We start from the raw sequence: 7,283 nt of genomic DNA on the forward strand, positions 1-7,283 counted from the left end.
TCTGGTGTTAAAGGTGGCGGGAGATATGTTTGTTCAAGAAATGCTTGGCCTTTAACATTAAAATGGTCTAGGGTTGGTATTTTTGTGTCTTAAACCTGCAGTGTGTCTTGAGTCACATGTGGTTGTTTACCTGTATGCCAACGACATTTACAGTATTATGATCTTGTGTGTTATTAATTTATGTTTTTCTCATTATTTGATCTGTATTTAACCAGTTCAACCAGTTTATAACTAATTCTCATTAAAAACAACAACCTGGTCAACAGGCTGTAGCAAAAAGCTAATTGTACAAACAGCATCTTATTACACCTTACACAAAGTGTTTCATTTATGTCTTTTTTTTTTATAAACAGGTGACATTTTTGTAAAATTTGTAACATGTACTGTTTCATATATATGCTCAGAATTAAACAATATCAAATTAAGTTCAACAAAGTAAAGAGAGTTGAGGAGCTGCAGGTGTGAAACTGATTATCTTAATTACAGATCATTTTACAAACAATTACATCTCATTATGCAATTATAGAGTGAGGCAACACTCAGGGGAAAACCCTGGGCCTGTTTGTTCAATTGTTTTTACAGATCATAGGCGACTAGATAGAGACAGGTTTTTCTTTTATAATCTTTAATACTTTAAAATAAAATTAATAATTGGATCAGATTGAAATGCTTTGGTCACATAATGAAAATAAATATAATTTTTAACTATAATACACAATCTCAGCAACTGATTTAGTATATTTAGAAGGCACCAAGAGTGGAACGGAGAATAAATGAGAAGTGAACTCAAGGTTGTTCTTACATTTTCATACATGTAAAGCAGTTAATATTAATAGTGACTCTTTGATTGTCCAGTTGTAGAAATAATCTGTTTAAACATCAGGTCAAAAAGAATGAATATAGAATAGGTTCTGCTTTTTGACTTAATGCCCCATGATCATAAAGGAATGTAAAATGCAGGAAGTAGTCCCATGTAGGGGGACACCTCACCTCTGAAAAAGGGGACACCACCCCTTAAACGAACATCATTTCTGTGTTTTGTGTTTGAAACTGTTAAAATAAGATTCATCTTTTCCCTTGGGAATGAACAGATATATTTTACAAATATTCTTTGTCTCAGCCCACAAACTTTATAAGTTGACATTAATGTAAAAAACAAAACAAAACAAGTTTTAACCTCACTAACCCAATATGAACTCAATAACCCAAGGCCTTTATATGAACTGAGAGATCTTTTCTTTGAGTTCTTTATATTAACTTGATACAGTTTGAACAGTTCAAGCATATGTTGATATCACTGTATCCATGAGGAAAAGGAGTACTGTTCTCAGACTCATTCCCATGAAGATAACAAATAAGGAGTGTAGAGGAAAGGGTCCTCAGATCGTTGAATTTTTATTAGTAATTTTATTCTGAAGGGGCACCGCTTGCTTTCCGGTTCTTAAGCAAGACAATTATTAAATTATTAAACCAGACTCAAGTTTTAATGCTCTGGTGAGTTCTATTCATATTAAGTTCAAATGTCATATATAATAAAAACGCTTTGAGTCAAAGTCCACTTTTGTGAGATTTATTATCAATTTTGGTGAATATAAGTGATCAAAATGATGAGTACAGCTGAAGAATGAATAATGGCTTTACTTTGACAACACATGAGGTTATGGAATTATCTTCTAAACTTTAATATGGTGAATTATGAGGTTCAAAAGCAGAGTCAATTATAATCTATAAAGTTAGCTAAATGAAGTGTTTTGGCTAGATGTGATTTGTCAATTTAGGAGAACTTAATTCTAATTAGTAATAATGGATTTTGTTAGACTGGACAACTTCTTATCTTGGGCATCAGACACCAGCAGAGAAAGAGGAGCAGCTTTTCCTACCGGTTGGAGGTTATAATTCAACCACTGCGGGTTACCAGGACTCTATTGAGATGAGTTAAAGCGTCAAAGGTGGGATTTCCCTCGACACTGGACATCAGCTGAAATATAGAGTCGACAGTTAGGCTCCCGATGGGGTCAGCTGATGAGCTCCTGGAGGGCCGCGAGGACTGCTCTAAGCCAAATGTCAGAATCAATTTCTTTGACTTAGAGGGCGTTACAATATTGATGGTCGAGCCAATCACAACAGAAGGGTGGAATGTCATTTCTGTTTTATTCCGTACCTGAATGTTTATTCGTGAGAAATGTGTGTTTTAAGTAATCTTTCTTTAAGAAAATAAATTTCTCTTATTTTTTATTTTATAAGGTAACTTTGTGGCAGAAAAAGAACTTTAGATTTATGAAAAACAAGGCCAAGAGTTAGAACCACCTATTTGGAGAGGTGGACCAATCATCTCTGTTTTAACACAGAGTTAAGTTTCACTTAAAAAAAAAAAAACAAAAAAAAAAACTCCAAAACTTCACTTCACACTTGCCTTCAGAGAAGAAACACTTCTTAGCAATTGACCTCAGAGAGAGAAGAACTTTCTGCAGACAACTTCAAAAAACACTTCAGAGAAAGACACATCCTCCTAGAGACATCCTAGGAAGAAAGAGAAAAGGGAGAAGCACCCTTCTGCAGACATCTCAAGACGAATGACGGGACAAAAAAGATACAGAACCCAGCACCTGAGCAGAACCTGAACCGGGCTGGCATTGAGCAGAGCCAGCCACCTTCCCAGAGTGAACTATGAGTAATCAGTCCAGAACAGTTATCCATTGGAACCAGGTCCAGAGGGAGGATTACGGTCTTCCACAACCAAGGTAACTCGGGAGATTCCTCAACTCACGAGCTGCCATTTGCACCGACCTGCCTGGTATCCCCAGAGGCTGTTCAAATTGGACAACTCTCATGGTTTCATCTGTTTGCTGGTGAACCTACATCACAGTAATTGTACATTAACTTAAACAGATTTCAGCTTAGAAATAAAGTTTCAGCAATTTTAATAATAAATTAGACCTTTGATTCAAAGCCATTTGATATTCGGTTAACTTTTGTCATACATAATTTTCACCATATATATCACAGATTATTATTTTTATAATAAAATACATAAAAATAAACTGAATTTGTGATTATTTTGGTTTATCTGTGTGTATTAATTGATTTGATATTCTTTAAATACAAGAAAAGAACTCACATTCAACTGACATTGTTTTGGGGTAAGAGACTGATTAGACTTATTTCCTCTATAGAGAGGTGGTGCCCAAAAATGAGGTTATTTGCATAATACATGCATTTTTTATGAGCTTAACTCATAACTGATAATCAAAACATATACAAAGTATTTACACCCCACATCGCTACATATTAATGGTGCCCCGTGTGAGTCTCGTTAAAGAGCATTCTTTGATGTTATGCACACAACATCAACATTTTCCATGTTGGTTTGCTGAAATTTGAGCATAAAACCGTGTTAAAGCTGCATTTTTGATCTGTGCTCTGTCTGCTCCAAGCATATTTCTCCATCTGTGCGCTCCATATTGAAAAGGGTGGGGGCCGCCGAGCTCCACCGCGTTTCTGTTTCTCTCCATCTAAACTTGAATAAATGATTAACTAAAACGTTAATCATTGTATTTTCTGCATTTACGAGAGGATTATAGATGTATAATTCAGCTCTAAAAAGTGTCAGAACTGCTCTAATTGTACAGGCTGTTTAGCTGAAACTGAACTCCTGAGATTAACATTTGCATGCATTTTGAAAACCAAATGGGTACAGCCGGATGTAACTCAATGGTTTGAGGATTTGACAAATCCAGTTTTCAAAATTTTAATTAGAATATTTTAGATTTTAAGCTGCAAGAAATGGTAAAATCTAAAGAAATGCTGTGGACTTTCTGTTAGCATTAGAGTACCTAACTAATTGCTAACGTCCCGTTTAACAACACTTCAAACTTTAAAAAGTCCAAAATCTGATTCACTAAGGCAAACTGACCAAGCCGTGTTTTTAGAGTGAAGATTTAATGGTGAAAAATCTGTTTTTAAACCATCCAAAATTGCGCTTTTGGATCGATAATAGCAGCTAAGTTAAGAAGCTAAATCTAAGCTAACAGGCCGACCTTGGCTAAAAGTGATGCTTCGTCTGCCTAAATCTGTTAAAATGTCGTTATGCTGAAAAGTAGATCACTTTTAAAGTTGTATTTTCTCTACAAAAAGAGGCTGAGAATTTGTTTGCTAATTTCGTAAAATGCTTGGTAGAAAAATGCTATGCTAATAGCTCCCAAACTGAACATCCACCATTTTGAACAGAGCTTGTAACCAGAAAGCGAGACATCAAAGGTCCTCCTCTTTCCTTAAAGACATACACGCTTCTTATCCAACCTTGGTGGTCATTAAAATTTAAACCTTAATAAAGCTTACTAACTTAATTAAACACCTTAAACAGGTCTAATTAAGTTTAAGCATTTCTGGATAACACATTTAAAACAAATTAACAAACATTCTTATTAAATTTTGAAATAATTTCAATTTTATTAGTCCAACTAAGCTGAAAAACGTAGACAATTAGAAAATAAAGGAAAATCATTTTTGTGATTTTTTTAAATCGCTGAGATAAATGTTTTATATTCACTTTAACCTGACAAATATCAGTCAGTCACCAATGCATCGAGTGTATTTATAGATTTTAATACCAAGAAATCTTATCAGAAGAGCTGTGAAGACGGTCGGATCCACCTCTGTGCGCCCTCTTGATACAGGGGAACAGAATTTTGCACAAGACATGGCTACTTCTGCAGACAGGCTGCGCACGCATATGCCGTGTTGATAAACAAATAATCTGAAAATTATAAAATTCTCGCATCAATAGCAAATTGTTGCTGTCGTCTGCTGGTCATCTACCTGAACTGCTGCATTACACACGTTTGAATATTTTTCATTAAACTTTTATTTTATCAGGTTAGTCTCATTGAGTAACGAGCACTCATTTTCAAGAGAGACCTGTTTTAAACAAACAAACAAAAAAACACAGATGAGGTACACAACAAACAGTCATGAAAAGCATATAATATGACAAAGTAAATAAAAGAAGTGACATAAAACAAAATAAAAACAAGCTACATTATGAAACAGGGTAAAATGCTAAAAACAGGAACATGTCTGCATTAATTTTTGCATTGAACTTAACAGTAGTTTAAAATCCCCTTAAGAGGTCGAAGTCGACAGCTTTAGATCTTTTTGCAAGGTGTTCCAGGTTACAGGAGCAGTATAAGAGAAAGCCCTTTTACCAAATTCAATCTGCACTGAAGGGACACTGTAGGTAAGGATGTCTTGATGCACGCTGTATCTGCACTGACGACTTGACATGTAGGAAGAGATATATGAAGGTATCAGACCAAGGAGTGATTTAAAGATGAAAATGTACCACTGTGAGAGTTTGCGTGAAGTTAATAATGACCAATTGAACAGTGATTTCATAGTGCAACGATGGGTACTGTAGTTACAGCCAGTTGTGGATCTTAGTGTGCCATGAGAGACAGCATCCAACATTTGCGCAAGCTTAAAAGAGAGATGTGCATCGACCAAGATCCCCAAGTATTTATAAGAATCAACAAACTCAATAGAAACACAATTTTAAGCCTCATGTCAAAAACTTGGTAAAGAAATTGAAAGTAAAATTGGGTTTCTTTTTTAGAAATAGATCCTGCCTAACTCTGAACATGAATGCTCATGCAAGCACCCTGCAGATGTTGGATGCTGTCTATCACGGATGCTGTCTATCACGGTGCGCTAAAATTCATAACTGGCTGTAACTACCATACCCATCACTGCACCCTGTATTCATTGGGAAACTGGTCATCATTAACTTCTCGTAGACTCTTACACTGGTATATTATCTTCTCCCATAAAATTTGAATAAAAGAGATGCTATTTCCTGCATTTTTGGTGTATTTTAACAGGTTGTTAAACATCTGTAAACATTTGATTAAACTGATTAAAAACAGGTCTCTCTTGTAGAATGAGTCCTTGAGGCTCAATGAGACTGACAACCTGTATAAATAAAGGATAAAGGTTGAATTGAAATGACTATTTTAGAGAGCAACAACAATTAACAAGCATGTGTGTGAATGCAGCTCCAATTCTGTCAAGCGTCCTAAACCCCTTTCCACCCCCCCCCCCCCCCCCCCCCCACACACACACACACACTGTCCAACCCGAACTCTGATGAATTAATTCCTGCATGTTGTTCTGCTCCAATCTCAAAAGTTAATTCAAAGTGTGGCTGTGAGTTCAAATGAAATACTATTAGGTATAAAATATGCCAGTGCTTGAATGGTGACATAAATTTTAACTTTATTAATGGAAAATTAATCATGGGTCAGGTAAGATGAACTGTTGTAGAGTCACAGAGGTAGTAACAGTGTGATTTACTGGAATAAAAATAAAACCTTTGCACATATTCAACATTTGTTTTGCTACTAAACTTTACCCATTTTGCAAAAGAAAAAAAGAGTAGATCAACCCTTTTTATGCAATAAATAAATAAATAAATAAATAAAATAATAATAATAATAATAAAACCAAAGCACAAACAAATTTATTCTAGTTCTCCTTCTCAATTCCTCGCCCCATGATAGCTTTCTTTGTATTTCTCTCAGGTCTCAGGAGAATTATGTAACACTTGGGTCCAAACAGCGCCACCAAGAGACCAAAACTGGAAGCCAGGATGGCAAACACCTCCACTGCATCTGCGTATTTGCCTGGTGAGTTGATGTAAGCAGGAACAAAGGCCACCCACACGGCACAGAAGATCAACATGCTGAAAGTGATGAATTTGGCCTCATTGAAGTTGTCTGGAAGATTTCTAGCCAGAAATGCTAGAACAAAGCTAAGGACAGCCAATATGCTGATGTAACCCAGCAACACTGAAAAACCAACAATGGAGCCAACTATGCATTCATAAACTATCTTGTCATTGTGGTAGTGGGTGTTTTTATAAGGAGTGGGTGAGGAGGAGACAAGCCAAGTGGTGCAGATCGCTGCCTGGACAGAGGTGAGAACTAAAACTGTCCCCCTCTGCTGTGAAACACCAAACCACTTCAGACTTGCTCCACCTCCTGGCTTGGAGGCTTTGAACACAGCCAGAACCACCATGGTTTTAACCAAGATGCATGAGACACAAAGCACAAAACTGATCCCAAACACTGCATGTCTCAGTTGACATGTCCACAGTCTGGGTCGTCCAATGAACAGCAGGGAACACAGGAAACATAACTTCAGTGAGAGCAGCAGCTGGAAGCTCAGTTCTGAATTATTGGTCCTCACTATAGGTGTACTGCGGTGATAGATGAAGATCACCAGAACAA

At 36.3% G+C, this 7,283-nt stretch overlaps 1 protein-coding gene across 1 annotated transcript in view; it reads left to right on the forward strand.

The window, feature by feature from the left end:
- Positions 1–7,283, forward strand: part of LOC119410923 (extracellular calcium-sensing receptor-like) — a 20,423-nt gene that overhangs the window by 2,071 nt on the left and 11,069 nt on the right. The window lies entirely within an intron of this gene.

Source organism: Nematolebias whitei, chromosome 6 (assembly GCF_014905685.2).
Source record: "Nematolebias whitei isolate Nwh7 chromosome 6, NemWhi1, whole genome shotgun sequence".
Taxonomy (NCBI): domain Eukaryota; kingdom Metazoa; phylum Chordata; class Actinopteri; order Cyprinodontiformes; family Rivulidae; genus Nematolebias; species Nematolebias whitei.